The sequence below is a fragment of the Mytilus edulis genome, chromosome 12 (genome assembly GCF_963676685.1).
Source record: "Mytilus edulis chromosome 12, xbMytEdul2.2, whole genome shotgun sequence".
Lineage (NCBI taxonomy): Eukaryota > Metazoa > Mollusca > Bivalvia > Mytilida > Mytilidae > Mytilus > Mytilus edulis.
Genome location: NC_092355.1, coordinates 33,460,372 through 33,479,732, shown reverse-complemented (window position 1 = coordinate 33,479,732; position 19,361 = coordinate 33,460,372). Strand labels below are relative to the sequence as shown.

General features: G+C 33.8%; 1 protein-coding gene and 1 long non-coding RNA gene across 2 annotated transcripts in view; one reads left to right on the top strand and one right to left on the bottom strand.

Annotated features, from left to right (window-relative positions):
* Positions 1 to 19,361, top strand: part of LOC139498303 (low-density lipoprotein receptor-like) — a 69,180-nt gene that overhangs the window by 31,327 nt on the left and 18,492 nt on the right. The window lies entirely within an intron of this gene.
* Positions 579 to 10,191, bottom strand: LOC139498300 (uncharacterized). The gene is made up of 3 exons (XR_011657878.1): positions 9,925 to 10,191; positions 8,698 to 8,805; positions 579 to 737 (listed from the first exon to the last, which is right to left on the bottom strand). It is a non-coding gene; the product is annotated as an uncharacterized lncRNA (long non-coding RNA).

Below are 19,361 nucleotides of genomic sequence, written 5' to 3'. Positions count from 1 at the left end.
TCCAATCTTTTCAAAAACCAAAGACTAACGTCACTAGGAGCAGCAGTTAGTTGTCATAGATACTCTAGATAGAAAGATAATCTGCCACTTTTATAAAAGGGACTACACATAGTTTTTGAAAGGGTATAATCGGTTTGTGCCGAAATTACTTTCTTTAGTCCAGAAACTCATTTGTGCTAAATGGTAATCTCCACCCACATTTAGGACTGGCAGTTATTTGTAGTTTTTATCAACAGCTTGCACTTTTTCTAAATTATATTTGCTTCTTTTAAGACTGACCAAAACTGTTTTTTTACCATTGTGGTTTGATTAAGGTAGTGTATATCAAACAGCTGTTGGAAATATTTTGGACAACCCTCTTATTTACAATATCATTTGATCAACACCTAGTGGTCTTTGGTGGTATCTCGCATAACATTAATAAGGTCTTTTTTAAAAGGCAACTTGAAATTATTGGTCCCATATTTATGTGCTATAGCAAATGTATGGGCTGCTGATCTGCATATATGATAGCAATATATTCTTATGTTTTCAATGACCCCTTATTTCTTCACTCCACTTTATAAGATAGAAATAAATGTTATTCCATATTTTATTGGTTTTTTCAAAGGTATCATAATTTAGACATAAAGACAAAACTAAGCACAATGAAAAAAGTCTACTCTGTCCTGTAAAGTTTGAGATGTTTTTGTTGTTCAATCTTTGTCACTTGTATGGAAACACTAAATCTTGATAACCTACAATAGAAATATTATCACTTTTATTTCAATTCAATTGGTGCAGTTATCATGCATGTAATAGAGAAAATGATAAATTAGACCAGATCTCCACATTAATAATATTAAAACTAGAGGCTTCAATGAGCCTGTGTCACTCACATGATACTTTTATTTACAATTGATGCATGATACAAAAATTGTCCATACCAACCGTCAGTGTTTACCATACAATACAGTACTTCTATACACTGTCTGTATACAGTATTTGTCGGATTTTGTCCATACCTATCGTCGATGTTTGACATAAATTACAATACTCCTATATACCGTATATCAACAGTATTTGTCTATACCTACCGTCGGTGGTTAACATACAATACAGTCCTCCTATATACCGTCTATCAACAGTATTTGTCTATACCTACCGTCGGTGGTTAACATACGATATAGTACTCCTTTGCACCGTCCATCAACAGTATTTGTCTATACCTACCGTCGGTGGTTAACATGCAATAAAGTGCTCCTATATACCGTCTATCACCAGTATTTGTCTATACCTAGTGTCGGTAGTTAACATACAATATAGTGCTCCTACATACCGTCTATCAACAGTATTTGTCTATACCTACCGTCGGTGGTTAACATACAATATAGTGCTCCCATATACCGTCTATCAACAGTATTTGTCTATACCTAGTGTCGGTAGTTAACATACAATATAGTGCTCCTATATACCGTCTATCAACAGTATTTGTCTATACCTAGTGTCGGTAGTTAACATACAATATAGTGCTCCTATATACCGTCTATCAACAGTATTTGTCTATACCTACCGTCGGTAGTTAACATACAATATAGTACTCCTCTATACCGTCTATCAACAGTATTTGCCTATACCTACCGTCGGTGGTTAACATACAATATAGTGCTCCTATATACCGTCTATCAACAGAATTTGTCTATACGTTCCGTCGGTGGTTAACATACAATATAGTGCTCCAATAAACTGTCTATCAACATTATTTGTCTATACCTACTGTCGGTAGTTAACATACAATATAGTGCTCCTATTGTCGGTAGTTAACATACAATATAGTGCTCCTATATACCGTCTATCAACAGTATTTGTCTATACCTACCGTCGGTAGTTAACATACAATATAGTGCTCCTATATACCGTCTATCAACAGTATTTGTCTATACCTACCGTCAGTGGTTAACATACAATATAGTGCTCCTATATACCGTCTATCAACAGAATTTGTCTATACGTTCCGTCAGTGGTTAACATACAATATAGTGCTCCCATAAACTGTCTATCAACATTATTTGTCTATACCTACTGTCGGTAGTTAACATACAATATAGTGCTCCTATATACCATCTATCAACAGTATATGTCTATACCTACCGTCGGTGGTTAACATACAAAATAGTGCTCCAATATACCGTCTATCAACAGTATTTGTCTATACCTACCGTCGGTAGTTAACTTACAATATAGTGCTCATATATACCTTGTATCAACAGTATGTGCCTATACCTACTGTCGGTAGTTAACATATAATATAGTGCTCCTATATACTGTCTATCAACAGTATTTGTCTATACCTACCGTCGGTAGTTAACATACAATATAGTGCTCCTATATACCATCTATCAACAGTATTTGTCTATACCTACCGTCGATGGTTAACATACAATATAGTGCTCCTATATACCGTCTATCAACAGTATTTGTCTATACCTACTGTCGGTAGTTAACATACAATATAGTGCTCCTATATACCGTCTACCAACAGTATTTATCTATACCTACCGTCGCTGGTTAACATACAATATAGTGCTCCTATATACCGTGTATCAACAGTATGTGTCTATACCTACTGTCGGTAGTTAATATACAATATAGTGCTCCTATATACTGTCTATCAACAGTATTTTACTATACCTACCGTCGGTAGTTAACATACAATATAATGCTCCTATATACCATCTATGAACAGTATTTGTCTATACCTACCGTCGGTGGTTAACATACAATATAGTGCTCCTACAATGTATATACCGTCTATCAACAGTATTTGTCTATACCTACCGTCGGTGGTTAACATACAACATAGTGCTCCCATATACCGTCTATCAACAGTATTTGTCTATACCTACTGTCGGTAGTTAACATACAATATAGTGCTCCTAAATACCGTCTATCAACAGTATTTGTCTATACCTACCGTCGGTAGTTAACATACAATATAGTGCTCCTATATACCGTCTATCAACAGTATTTGTCTATACCTACCGTCAGTGGTTAACATACAATATAGTGCTCCTATATACCGTCTATCAACAGTATATGTCTATACCTACCGTCGGTGGTTAACATACAATATAGTGCTCCCATAAACCGTCTATCAACAGTATTTGTCTATACCTACTGTCGGTAGTTAACATACAATATAGTGCTTCTATATACCGTCTATCAACAGTATTTGTCTATACCTACCGTCGGTAGTTAACATACAATATAGTGCTCCTATATACCGTTTATCAACAGTATTTGTCTATACCTACCGTCGCTGGTTAACATACAATATAGTGCTCCTATATACCGTGTATCAACAGTATGTGTCTATACCTACTGTCGGTAGTTAACATACAATATAGTGCTCCTATATACTGTCTATCAACAGTATTTGACTATACCTACTGTCGGTGGTTAACATACAATATAGTGCTCCTATATACCGTGTATCAACAGTATGTGTCTATACCTACTGTCGGTAGTTAACATACAATATAGTGCTCCTATATACCATCTATGAACAGTATTTGTCTATACCTACCGTCGGTGGTTAACATACAATACAGTGCTCCTATATACCGTCTATCAACAGTATTTGTCTATACCTACTGTCGGTAGTTAACATACAATATAGTGCTCCTAAATACCGTCTATCAACAGTATTTGTCTATACCTACCGTCGGTAGTTAACATACAATATAGTGCTCCTATATACCGTCTATCAACAGTATTTGTCTATACCTACCGTCAGTGGTTAACATACAATATAGTGCTCCTATATACCGTCTATCAACAGTATATGTCTATACCTACCGTCGGTGGTTAACATACAATATAGTGCTCCCATAAACCGTCTATCAACAGTATTTGTCCATACCTACTGTCGGTAGTTAACATACAATATAGTGCTCCTATATACTGTCTATCAACAGTATATGTCTATACATACCGTCGGTGGTTAACATACAATATAGTGCTCCCATAAACCGTCTATCAACAGTATTTGTCTATACCTACTGTCGGTAGTTAACATACAATATAGTGCTTCTATATACCGTCTATCAACAGTATTTGTCTATACCTACCGTCGGTAGTTAACATACAATATAGTGCTCCTATATACCGTTTATCAACAGTATTTGTCTATACCTACCGTCGCTGGTTAACATACAATATAGTGCTCCTATATACCATCTATGAACAGTATTTGTCTATACCTACCGTCGGTGGTTAACATACAATATAGTGCTCCTATATACCGTCTATCAACAGTATTTGTCTATACCTACTGTCGGTAGTTAACATACAATATAGTGCTCCTATATACCGTGTATCAACAGTATTTGTCTATACCTACTGTCGGTAGTGAACATACAATATAGTGCTCCTATATACTGTCTATCAACAGTATTTGTCTATACCTACCGTCGGTAGTTAACATACAATTTAGTGCTCCTATATACCATCTATCAACAGTATTTGTCTATACCTACCGTCGGTTAATAACATACAATATAGTGCTCCTATATACCGTCTATCAACAGTATTTGTCTATACCTACTGTCGGTAGTTAACATACAATATAGTGCTCCTATATACCGTCTATCAACAGTATTTGTCTATACCTACCGTCGGTAGTTAACATACAATATAGTGCTCCTATATACCGTCTATCAACAGTATTTGTCTATACCTACCGTCGGTGGTTAACATACAATATAGTGCTCCTATATACCGTCTATCAACAGAATTTGTCTATACCTACCGTCGCTGGTTAACATACAATATAGTGCTCCCATAAACCGTCTATCAACAGTATTTGTATTTACCTACTGTCGGTAGTTAACATACAATATAGTGCTTCTATATACCGTCTATCAACAGTATTTGTCTATACCTACCGTCGGTGGTTAACATACAACATAGTGCTCCCATATACCGTCTATCAACAGTATTTGTCTATACCTACTGTCGGTAGTTAACATACAATATAGTGCTTCTAAATACCGTCTATCAACAGTATTTGTCTATAATACCTACCGTCGGTAGTTAACATACAATATAGTGCTCCTATATACCGTCTATCAACAGTATTTGTCTATACCTACCGTCAGTGGTTAACATACAATATAGTGCTCCTATATACCGTCTATCAACAGTATATGTCTATACCTACCGACGGTGGTTAACATACAATATAGTGCTCCCATAAACCGTCTATCAACAGTATTTGTCTATACCTACTGTCGGTAGTTAACATACAATATAGTGCTTCTATATACCGTCTATCAACAGTATTTGTCTATACCTACCGTCGGTAGTTAACATACAATATAGTGCTCCTATATACCGTTTATCAACAGTGTTTGTCTATACCTACCGTCGCTGGTTTACATACAATATAGTGCTCTTTGATACCGTCTATCAACAGTATCTGTCTATACCTACTGTCGGTAGTTGCTCCTATATACCGTCTATCACCAGTATTTGTCTATACCTACCGTCGGTGGTTAACATAAGATATAGTGCTCCTATATTCCGTCTATCAACAGTATTTGGCTATACCTACCGTCAGTGGTTAACATACAATATAGTGCTCCTATATACCATCTATCAACAGTATATGTCTATACCTACCGTCGGTGGTTAACATACAATATAATGCTCCTATATACCGTCTATCAACAGTATTTGTCTATACCCTATACCTACTGTCGGTAGTTAACATACAATATAGTGCTTCTATATACCGTCTATCAACAGTATTTGTCTATACCTACCGTCGGTGGTTAACATACAATATAGTGCTCCTACAATGTATATACCGTCTATCAACAGTATTTGTCTATACCTACCGCCGGTGGTTAACATACAACATAGTGCTCCCATATACCGTCTATCAACAGTATTTGTCTATACCTACTGTCGGTAGTTAACATACTATATAGTGCTCCTAAATACCGTCTATCAACAGTATTTGTCTATACCTACCGTCGGTGGTTAACATACAATATAATGCTCCTATATACCGTCTATCAACAGTATTTGTCTATACCTACTGTCGGTAGTTAACATACAATATAGTGCTTCTATATACCGTCTATCAACAGTATTTGTCTATACCTACCGTCGGTGGTTAACATACAATATAGTGCTCCTACAATGTATATACCGTCTATCAACATTATTTGTCTATACCTACCGCCGGTGGTTATCATACAACATAGTGCTCCCATATACCGTCTATCAACAGTATTTGTCTATACCTACTGTCGGTAGTTAACATACAATATAGTGCTTCTATATACCGTCTATCAACAGTATATGTCTATACCTACCGTCGGTGGTTAACATACAATATAGTGCTCCCATAAACCGTCTATCAACAGTATTTGTCTATACCTACCGTCGGTGGTTAACATACAATATAGTGCTCCTATATATATACCGTCTATCAACAGTATTTGTCTTTACCTACCGTCGGTGGTTAACATACAATATAGTGCTCCCATATACCGTCTATCAACAGTATTTGTCTATACCTAGTGTCGGTAGTTAACATACAATATAGTGCTCCTATATACCGTCTATCAACAGTATTTGTCTATACCTACCGTCGGTAGTTAACATACAATATAGTGCTCCTATATACCGTCTATCAACAGTATTTTTCTATACCTACCGTCGGTGGTTAACATACAATATAGTGCTTCTATATACCGTCTATCAACAGAATTTGTCTATACGTTCCGTCGGTGGTTAACATACAATATAGTGCTCCCATAAACTGTCTATCAACAGTATTTGTCTATACCTACTGTCGGTAGTTAACATACAATATAGTGCTCCTATATACCATCTATCAACAGTAAATGTCTATACCTACCGTCGGTGGTTAACATACAAAATAGTGCTCCAATATACCGTCTATCAACAGTATTTGTCTATACCTACCGTCGGTAGTTAACTTACAATATAGTGCTCCTATATACCTTGTATCAACAGTATGTGTCTATACCTACTGTCGGTAGTTAACATATAATATAGTGCTCCTATATACTGTCTATCAACAGTATTTGTCTATACCTACCGTCGGTAGTTAACATACAATATAGTGCTCCTATATACCGTCTATCAACAGTATTTGTCTATACCTACTGTCGGTAGTTAACATACAATATAGTGCTCCTATATACCGTTCATCAACAGTATTTGTCTATACCTACCGTCGCTGGTTAACATACAATACAGTGCTCTTTGATACCGTCTATCAACAGTATTTGTATATACCTACTGTCGGTAGTGGCTCATATATACCGTCTATAACCAGTATTTGTCTATACCTACCGTCGGTGGTTAACATAAGATATAGTGCTCCTATATACCGTCTATCAACAGTATTTTGCTATACCTACCGTCAGTGGTTAACATACAATATAGTGCTCCTATATACCGTCTATCACCAGTATTTGTCTATACCTACCGTCGGTGGTTAACACGGAATATAGTGCTCCTATATACCGTCTATCAACAGTATTTGTTGATACCTACTGGCGGAGGTTAACATAGAATATAGTGCTCCTATATACCAAGAGGGATAACGGATCTGCATCTAGAATTTATCATGCTGTCCTTTTTTTGGATTTTTAAAATTCTTGTTATCCCTCAATTTTTACATTCCTCCCAAATAATACAACAGTAGTCAATTAGGGGCAGAACACCCATTGTATTATGTTTTCTTGCAGTTATATAAAAAAAATGTATTTAAGAAAGATGGTATATTCTGGATGATATATTAGCACAACCTTGGTCAATTTGATTTCTCCAGTTACTTAGTGGGCTGTCAATTTTGAAACTAATATTTTTTCACATGAAGAATTTTGTAATACATGTACTTTAATTTATTATCAAGTTTGGTTGAAAAGTCTGAATAGTTTCTGCTTTGTTCCAGTAATCAAACATTTTGTTTCATTTGCATCTATGAACATGTTATTCATTTTACACCACTCTTCAACCCTGTATAAATCTTCTTGAACATCATCATTTATATTTTCTAGATGTTTCCCCCTGATTTATGAATAGTGGTGTCATCAGCATATACAACGATATAGGTCTGTTTCACAATTTTTAATGCATAAGGGAAGGTCATTTATAAATAGCACAAACAATAGAGGACAAGGTATAGAACATTGGGGAACACCAAATTTTACATGTTGTTGTTCAGAGTTAACATTACAAATGTATACCTTTTGTTATTCAGGTACGACTTAAAAAAACTAACAGTAGTCTCACTAAATCCATACATGTCGAGCTTTAAACAAAGAAAGTCATATTCTACCAAATCAAAAGCTTTTTTTTAAATCTTAATAAAATTGCTAGGTTTAAATTACCATCTTTCATTTCTTGCAACCATGTGTCAATGATATTAAATAAATGTCAAGCTCAATCCAGTATATATTCCAAGTTATGGACAAATGATAATGCTATTAAAAATACCAAATCATAACCAGTGCTTTTCTCTTTTTCTATTTACAGTATATGACTAGGTAATAATGATTACTTTTTTCAACTATTTTCATACTTTTTTGTTTCCTCTGCTTTTGTATCAAGGGCATAATTGTTTATGGCAAACTAAGCATCTGCATAATCAAACTATTCCTAACTATACTCTACCTCAAATTCTGGAAACTGCAAAATTTTTGTCATAGCAGTCTTATGGTAGCTGAACTATTTCTATTTTTTGTAAATCTGGATTAATAAGTCTTTTGTCACATTCTGGGGCTATAGAAAAAAAACATTACAGAATTATCAAAATTATGTGTGTATAATGTTTGTGTACAGTCATTCAACTAAAAAAGGACAAAAATTATTTTTTTGTGTATAAATAAATAATTGTGATTTTAATGTCTTAATATTATAAAAAAAACTTCAAAAGATTAAATTTAAATTATAATCTAAACATGAAAGAGCACATATAAATCAACCTTTTACTCAGATTTATATCTAAAACCAGTTATAACTAGCTATAATATCTTTGACTTCACAAATATCATCATCTAATTTTACAAATCAGTATTTATTTGGTGGCACTTCCTGCACACTAAGTATGTTATGCCTTAGGTTTAATTTTGATGCAATCACATTTCAGAAGGTACATGTCTTCAACTGTTTTAATGAATTATAAATTACAGTTTTAAACTCAGTTTAGGCTGACCTGAGGTCAATAGTCTTAAACAATGTCATCAAACTATCAGTTTTACTGTAATATATTGATATTGTGACATTTATGGGAAAGAGCATATGAGTTAGTCATATTGGTCAATACAATGGAAAGTTTATAGCTGAGACTACTAGAACACTATGTGTTATACTAGTAGTCTCAGTTTATAACTATGTTAATGTCAATTATATACATGACATAATAATTAAATCATTTAAAAAACTATTCCAAAGATTTCTCTCAAATCATGTTTACATTTTTTTAGAGAAGAGTCTGTCTGAAATATATTCAGGGGTAGTCCAAATAGTTATGACTTCTTAAAAAGCTATATTATGGGGGAAAAGGGGGGGGGGGTCTATTATGGTTTTTTTTTCATACAGGAGGAAGACGTCAAAGCAAAAAAAAACCAACAAAACAAAATAATAGCCTGTCAAGACGTCCTTATATCATAAAAATTTGGTCTAATTTTGGGATAATACATTTAACTTCCTTTGATGTCGGGGAGGGGATAAGTTTTGACGATTAATTATTCTTGAAACTAACAATAATTATTTCTTATTGTTACTTTGTTAAGCGAGCGAGATGTGTGGTTCTCGAGTTATTTAAAAAAAAAAAGGGGGGGGGGGTGTTACTATATCAAATTTACCCAGTTTGGAGACAATAAATATTTAAAATCTAACCATAAACTCCAATGTTCCTGCTTTTTTTAGCAGAACAAACACGATGGCATTCTCGTCTCTGTTGTAATCAATAGTTAACTCATTTCTTCTTCCAGGTTATTTCTTAATCAATTATGATTATCAGCTGTCTATCTATTTACCATGTTTATGTTAAACTGGTCCGTAATTCCATCGTAGTGTATCGATAACTGAACACAACAAGGATCCAGTTTATTAAACGTATATAATATACAAGGTTCCTGAGTCAGTAACCGTAACTATCACCGTGCTTTGTGCGCATGCGCAAGAAACACCAACAACAAGGATAAAACAGGGTATACAGTTCCGTAATTTTGTATATTTTTCTTATCTTCATACTAAAGAGCTCCAAAAGTAGGCGTGCTTAGGTGCACTGGGCGGGTCTAAAAACCGACTCTCGGTGGTTAACGTCTCTCGATAGTTAACTTTAAGTGCCTACCTATTATAATACTACCATATCAATATGATACTTCCATGGTTTGAACGAACGAACTGCTTTTTGAGTTGGTTGACTGTTATGGAATATCCGTTTCACGTATAATATCGGATATTATTAGTTACATAGTGTGTTAGTGACCTAATATGATATATACAGGGTCAGTAAATTCCATATGGGGTGAGAGCGAAGGTCACTAGTACACTATGTAACGAATTTATCTTACCAACTATCTTGATTTGTTGAACTTAGACTAAAGTTGTCTTATTTGGTGTCATAACACATCTTCTTCTTTCTGTATTAAAGTGTTAAATTTTAAGAACCTTCTTTAATTGGTCTGCACTAAAAAACTATTCGTTCCCTTTTCACAAAAATGACCTACCGAATTAGACTATTTACCTATTTTGTTTGTTTGTTTTGTTCACACATCGTTGTCAATATACATGTAATGGAATTTGATGCGACTGTCAAAACAGTGAGAAGTTCGTCTAGATTTAAAACCGGGTTTAATCCACCATTTTATACATAAGAAATTAAAATGCCTGTACCAAGTCAAGAATATGATAGTTGTTATCCATTCGTTTGATGTGTTTGAGCTTTTGAATTTGCCATTTGATAAGGGACTTTCCGTTTTGAAACAGTTTCCTCAGAGTTCAGTATTTTGATGATTTTACTTTTTTTGTATACCGTTAAAAGAAACTCTACCCAGGATATATGTTTTCCGATGGTACTGTCTTTTCAGCAATCTCATATCCTAACGTCACTTGTTTTTGTAGTTTTCTATCCAGATCCGGCTTTCTAAATGAATGTTCTGCACGGCGTTGAATACCCCTGAATGTTCATCGCAGAACCACCGTTAATGTTTTTGCCATTTCAATTATGAATCAAGGAAGAGTACAAGGAAGTATGATCAACTGGGAAGAATGTAGCCCACGGTCCTGTCCAACGTGATGATTTAAATAGGTAGTACAAGGAAGTATGATCAACTGGGAAGAATGTAGCCCACGGTCCTGTCCAATGTGATGATTTAAATAGGTAGAACATCTGTAACCTATACTGCCTAAAAAAGAGAGACGAAAGATACCAAAGGGACAGTCAAACTCATAAATCTAAAACAAACTGACAACGCCATGGCTTTAAATGAAAAAAGACAAACAAACAACAGCACACTCGACACAACATAGAAAACTAAAGAATAAACAACACGAACCCCTACTGAAACGATGCACGAACTTGCTAGTCCGACAGGAAATCGCTTGCATACCTGGACGTGTCACCTCACAATACATTTTGGAGTAATACCTTTAGCCATGCTGGTGATCAGACAAGGGAAGGTCCGAATTTATTTAAAAAATAAGTTTATTACATAAAAGAATTATGAACAAATTGGATTTTCGAAAACAATTTTCACGAAACACTTATTTATGATAATTTATGACTTTGAACTGCGACTTTTTAACCAATTCTCATATAAACAATTAAAAACGACAGACCTTGGTTACTTAAAAAAACAAACATTTTCCGTATCAAGTTAGTTAGTAGGATAAAACAACCGTACGATTGACACGATATTGACACTCAATTACGAATAGATTAGGTTACTGTGGTTTTGGTCCTTTGTGGTTCATAGACATATCGTGGTAAAAAACGGAGAAGGTGGTCAAAATGGCGACACGCGGAGAATTGATACGCTAAATTTAAAATCGCTGGTGATCTCTTGTCTAGCAGAATAAAAAGTAAAATCACAAAAATACTGAACTTAGAGGAAGATCAATTGGGAAAGTCCATAATCACATGGCAAAATCAAATAACAAAACGCATCAAAAACGAATGGACAAGAACTGTCATATTCCTGACTTGGTACAGGCATTTTCAAATGTAGAAAATGGTGGATTAAACCTGGTTCTATAGCGCTAACCCTCTCACTTTTGTAATGACAGTCTCATCAATTTCCGATATTTTTACATTGATGCGTTAAATAAACAGACACAATAAATATAATAGTCAAAATATGGGTACATCAGTCATCATCGTTTAACAATTTTAAAAGGAACAATTTAACAGAACACAAAAACATCTACTATCTACGAACACATTTATTGAAAAGTTTAATATTTATGAATTTGAGCTTTTGTGTACAGAATGGACATAATATCATTTTTTAATTTTTTTGCGGAGTTTCCCTTTAAACCAAGTTATATCAATGTTGTATATGTAAGTTTCTGAAAAATTTTGATTCTATTCATAATCAGGCTATGAATTGTAATGATTTAGCTGCTATTTGAATGATTTTACCACGCTTAACTCCCAAAAATTAGAGTGTCCGTTACCATGGCAACCCCTCATCTTTCTCACTCAAATTTCATTTGTTAGCGGTAGTTCATTACTGCTTCTACCAGGCAATTTATAGAAAGGGTTGGTCATTTGAAGTGCATAAGATTGTTGACCGGGTCAGACTAAAGGATCCGACGTATAACAACATTATTGACTAAATCAGTTACTATGCATATGATAAGTGAAAAAACATGTGAGCTGGACAAAACAGAATGGTATGAAGAACTTGTTGATGACCGTCGCAATGTAAAAAACGGAAACAAATTGCGTACTTATAGATGTTATAAACAATGTGTGAAAACAGAACCTTATGTGCTTTTAAACATTTCTAAATAGGAAAGGCGTGCTATGGCTCTGTTTCGCTCCGGTGCTCTACCGCTAGCGCACGAAATTAGCAGATACTCCAGGCCGCCTACACCCGTAGAAGATAGTTGCAGTGTAGAGACTGAAAAACATTTCCTTATGTAATGCACACTTTATGACGTTATTCGGTATATTATTTAACCTTTTCATAATGTTCAAAATTTATTGCAACTATGAACTGCTATGATATACAATATTTCCTATGCAAATTTTTATATAAATTTTTCTGGCGAACAAAATTGTTTAACAGCTCTTTATGAAATTTTTACTAGCTTCATAGTTTTATTATTTTATTTTTTATCAGGAAAGTCAGATTTCGACAACTTTTACATATATATATTTATTGATTATAGTAATATTTTATTTTAATGGTGATTTTTTGTGACTTGTATGATTTTTACGGGATATATTTGAAATGTTTATAGAATTTTAAGCTTTTTAGTGTCTTATAAGTCGTTTTTATGGCTGGATATTGATTGTTTAATGTGTATATATTTATATAATGTTGCTTATAATTATGTCAATCAATATGTGACACTTTAAGGTGGTACCCAACATATACACTTTCACTAAAATCAATTTGGCTCGTTTAATTTTCATAAAAATTTTGAAAAAGTATTTACTATGACCCTTTTACAAAAATATAAAAATTTCAAAATATTTAAACGAACCAATTTATCAGAAAAATTACACTGGTTATATAGCAGTTTGACAAACATTAATTTTGATCATTGAGAAGCTCCATATTCTCTTCAAAACACAACGTGATTTAAACGTTTAGCTGAATTTACCGAGTTATCTCCCTGTAGTGTTAGGTTCCACCTTAATAAACTATTTATTTACCTACTTACTTAACCTACTATAGACAAATCTGAAACCCTCATATATCGCAGTCTGTCTGGTTCTTATAAAGAGCTGTACTTATAACTCATAAGTTAAGGACAAAATAACAACGGCAATAAACGAAACACTTCAAACAGACAAACAACAGTTTATAAAACACAACATATAAAATAGTATTCAATAAAATAGATAAAATATTATTCCGTCAATTACAAAATTCTTTAAGGACTTTTAAGAGTTTGTAATTTTAAAATCAGCCGAAAGGGACAAATTATTTTTAGGGTTCCCCATCATTGATTATTTTTGATTAGCTATGTTTGTAATCATTTTGAAAATTGTAGCCATGACTGTATAATAATTTGATGACATGTTTAAAATTAGGCTTGTCAACATAGTTGACCTTTATTTAACCTTTACACGTATACAGTTTCTGGGACTGGGTTGCACAAACGTCTATTAAGTTAATAGACTATTGAATATCTACTTGACAATTACATCGTACTTAATAGAGTGATTCTTCAATAGCGTTGCACGAATCACTTTTAAGGCTACTATTAACTAATAGACAATTAAGTGACTATTAATATTTTCAGAGTCAATTTAGTTCCATTTAATTCTAAACGTCTTTGTGACAATCGTAAATTTTCGCAATTTTCATCATTTTTCACAACGTCATGACGATTATCTCGATTTTCATCATTTTTCACGACGTCAACACGATTTCAGCGATTTTCATCATTTTTAACGGGTCTACTTTCAATTGACACCAAAACATGTCCAATTTCGATATACAAGAAATTGCATGTGTTAAATTGTAAAGGATAGAAAAGTCTCGAAAAAACGAGGGGAATGGGGAACTAAATCAGCACTAGTCTTAAATCCATTGTTATTTATTTGAATATAAAGTTTATTGTCGAAGTCCATAAAAAATCATTGACCACTGCTGTTATATTTATATCTTCCATTTTGAGAATCTGACTCAATTCTGGTTTTCACTTCGATTCTCCCAATCTGGATGGTTATGCACATGCTCATTAACACTGATTTTATAACTCGAGCCAATCCGAGTTGAACGAATCGAAGTAGGCCGTCTGTTCAGCAACACTTAGGTTAAAAGATTTGGGAACTCGAATGAATCCTATACTATAGTATTTGGCACAACCGTGGTAAAATCAGTAAATTTTTAATCTCCAATTAAATGAGAGCATTAAACCGCTAATTTATTTCAAACAAGATACAAGAAATTGCATGACTGTGTTGTCACTCATTGAAAGGGATTTAAAAGTCTCGAGAAAAAAAAATACATGAGAGGAGAAATAAAGAATTATAAATCGGGGCAGTCCTGTTATTCTGAATTCCCATTAATCCGACGACCAATTGGTCCGACATCCCAATAGTCCGACTCCCCATTAGTCCTTCGCCCCAAATAGTCCGACATGGAATAATTGAACAACTTTTTAAAATAAATAATTTTGATGATTTCAAGAGAATAATCCGATCAGTTAAAACCAATCCTTTAGAGAGTCCTCAAAGTAATAATACTAGTAACATATTCACAAAGTACTTGCAATATTATAATTTTGCGTGATGTCCAGTGGCAAATATTACTGACATGCATGTTCAGGCTGAGAACAATCAGTTAATAATAATAATAAAAAAATAAAATAGACAGGTCCTGTAATAGTTGCCATCCGACACGAAAAAAAGGTCAATGCCACTCGAACTGCCACAGGACAATGAAAGTATATACTAGTATTGAATAGGGACCGCCGCGAATTTGTCTAGATACGCAGTAGGCTCAGGCAATTTATCACGGTTGGTTGGTAGATATGTATTATCGAAAGTAGTCAGATATATTCACCCCAAAAATATAGAATGATTGTGACGCGGAGAAGTGCACATTTTGTCAAACTAAATAATGTTTGAGAAGTTTTATCGAATAACTAACATGACGATATACAGCTATGTATCTCTCCCAAAGCAGAGAAATAAGAAAGTTAAGGCTCCAGTTAGGCTTTACCGCTTAGACGATTATATGTGAGATGCTTGGTTCAGTGAACATGATTATTTTGAGAAGAACATTAGTTAAGGTGGCTCGGGCCTATTCGAAGTTTCTATCAGAAGTGCCGTATTTTTGTTTTTTTTATTCTTTAAAGAAAATGAATCAAATTGGTTGAAAAAAATAGGGGGTCACGGACCATTTAAGCTAAAAATTTTACTTTTAAATAGGTATGTAAAAGGGACCATTTTTCAAGGAAATGATAGGGTAAATAGAGGTGTTGACATATTTTTATCGGAATATCAAAAAAACGTTCTATGACAATTGGTCCAAAACTGTAATATGAAAAGCTGGAATATAGCTTCAAAGACTGAGCCAATAAAAAACATAGGTCACCGATAAGGAAAAAAAAATATTTTGCCTTAAAACCCAAATTTTGGCGGGAAAATGGTGGAAAATGTCATGTTGACCATTTAACAAATACGGATAATAACGAAAATATTCTATTAGTCACATAACTACAATGATTTAACATTTCTAATCAATCAAAATATTTAAAAAAATTATATCGAATTTACGACAAATATTTTTGTAATTCATGCGTGAAATTATGCGCAGTCGAATAGTCCCGAGCCACCTTAAGTTTGTTTATATACAACAATGTTTTACAGTTTTGACTGCATCCAAGACCCAAGAGAGTAGCCATTTAACTTCAAAAGAGGGTATGTTTTTTTTCTAAGTCAGAAATATTTTTGCGAACAGTTTATTTAGTTTTTTGACGATATCAATCAATTTTTATTTTCAAAATTTAACACTATACGGTATGGATGAATCTGCATTAAGAATATATTTTTTGTCATCTGCTTGACCAGTATATTTTTTTCCCATCAAATTGGAGATCAGATTTTTTTTTTTTGTTAAAAAAAATAATTAACCCCCTTGAAGTTAAATGGTCGTTCTCTGATCTTGTGAACATTTTTCTTTAAGAAGATAGACTGCACTGCTGAGGACATTTCTTTTTTTTAGTAGAATATGTTCCAATCTTCTTTTACCAAAACTTGCATGGTTTTCGGTTTCTTCATATGCATATCTTCAAGGTACTTCATTAATAGTAATACCAGATAGGTGGCATGCCATAAGCTATTTCTGTGATATGAGAACAAATAGTTCGAATACCACGTCAAAAACTATTCTACGAAGGTGTGTCTGGATTGGGGAGGAGAGGCCATTCATAAATGTATTCTTTACAATTTTTGCCATTTTCTCTCTATTCTTTATACTTTTTGCCCATTATTCTCATTTTTTTTAATTATATTTTAGCACTTAATTATTCTCTATTCTTTTTTTTTCTGTGTCCATTTTTCTCTATTTTAAGCTCACCTTGCCCAAAGGGCCAAGTGAGCTTTTCTCGACACTTGGCGTCCGTCGTCCCGCGTCCGTCGTTGATAAACTTTTACAAAAATCTTTCTCCTCTGAAACTACTGGGCCAAATTTGGCCACAATCATCATTAGGGTATCTAGTTTAAAAAATGTGTCCGATGACCCGGCCAACCAACCAAGATGGCCAACATGGCTAAAAATAAAACATAGGGGTAAAATGTAGATTTTGGCTTATATCTCTGAAACCAAAGCATTTATAGCAAATCTGACAGGTAGTACAAATGTTTAGCATGTCAATATCTATCTGCCATGAAATTTTCAGATGAATCGGACAATCCGTTGTTAGGTTGCTGTCCCTGAATTAGTAATTTTAAGGAAATTTTGCCGTATTTGTTATTATCTTGAATATTATTATAGATAGAAATAAACTGTTTACAGCAAAAATGTTCAACAAAGTTAGTTCTACAAATAAGTCAACATGACCAAAATGATCAGTTGACCCCTTAAGGAGTTATTGCCCTGTTATAGTCAAATTTTAACAATTTTTCGTAAATTTTTACTATCTTTTAGAAATAATCTTCTCCTCTGAAACAACTAAGATGAACTTAACCAAAGTTGTAAACAATTATCATAAGGGTATGTAGTTTAAAAATTGTGTCTGATAACCCCGCCCGCGAACTAAGACGGCCGACATGGCTAATAATAGTAAATAGGGTAAAATACAGTTTTTAGCTCATATATCTAAACCCAAATCATTTCGAGCAAATTTTTCAAACAAAAAATGTTCATTAGGTCAAGATCTATCTGCCCTTTAATTTTCAGACTATTCAGGCAACCCTTTGTTGGGTTGCTGCCCCTGAATTGGTAATTTCAAGAAAACAATTTGAGCTTTTGGTTATTATCTTGAATATTATTATAGATAAACTATAAACACCAATAATTTACAGAAAAGTAAGACCTACAAATAAGTCAACATGACCAAAATGGGTTATTGCCCTTTATACATTGTAATCAATTTTGAACAATTTTCATAAATTTTGTAAATTTTTACAAAATAATTTCCACTGAAACTACTGGGCCAAATTCTTTATAGATAGAGTTGATTGTAAGCAGCAAGAATGTTCAGTAAAGTAAGATCTACATCACTATCACCAACACACAATTTTGTCATGAATCCATCTGTGTCCTTTGTTTAATATGCACATAGACCAAGGTGAGCGACACAGGCTCTTTAGAGCCTCTAGTTTATACCCCCCTCATTCTTCGCTATTCTTTAAACCCACATCCTCAACCTCATGAAGCTCTACTCATGAAGCATATTTTCTATTACGGCAGTTATTAACGGCTTTGTCGGACTAACGAGGTGTCGGAACATCTGGGCGACCCCCATAAGTCCAATAATTTTTGTGTTAATATTATGAACCTTATCCCATGTGAATATTAGATATTTATTTGAAGTTTATACCCAAGATAGACCAAAGTGTTGGATAGTTTTGTTTCATCTTTTTTACAGTTTTCAGTTTAAAAAAATTTGTTAAATATGTTTTGGTTATAAATATTATTGACAATATACACCATGCCCTCTCTAATAAAAAAAAAAAGATCTAAATCAAATCACTGTGTAATATATAGACAATAACTGGTTAGTGTCTTTAAATATCAGCTGTATTTGTACGAGGCTAGGAAACAAGGTGTATGCGAGCTTATAGCGAGCTATTACAGAGGGTTTAGATGGGGTTAAATTATTAAAGAATAATGCCCTAAAAAAATGATGATTAGAGAATAACGGGCAAAAAAAAATGAAGATTAGAAGTTTTTAAATCGATAGTTGTCATCGTAGAAAAAAACTGCTGTTCATGTGTTTATGTTATCAGAAATTGGTGTGATTCTTATTTCTCTAAAGAAATGTTTGAAAACAAACAGAACGTATAAAAGTAATCGTTAATTTGCAATTGATACGTCATTGGAATGCGACTGCAATACACATTCTGAGGTCACATTCTGAGGTCACGCAGGTTCATACAATACTCAGTCCGGCACTGGGCGGAGTTTTAAAGCGATATC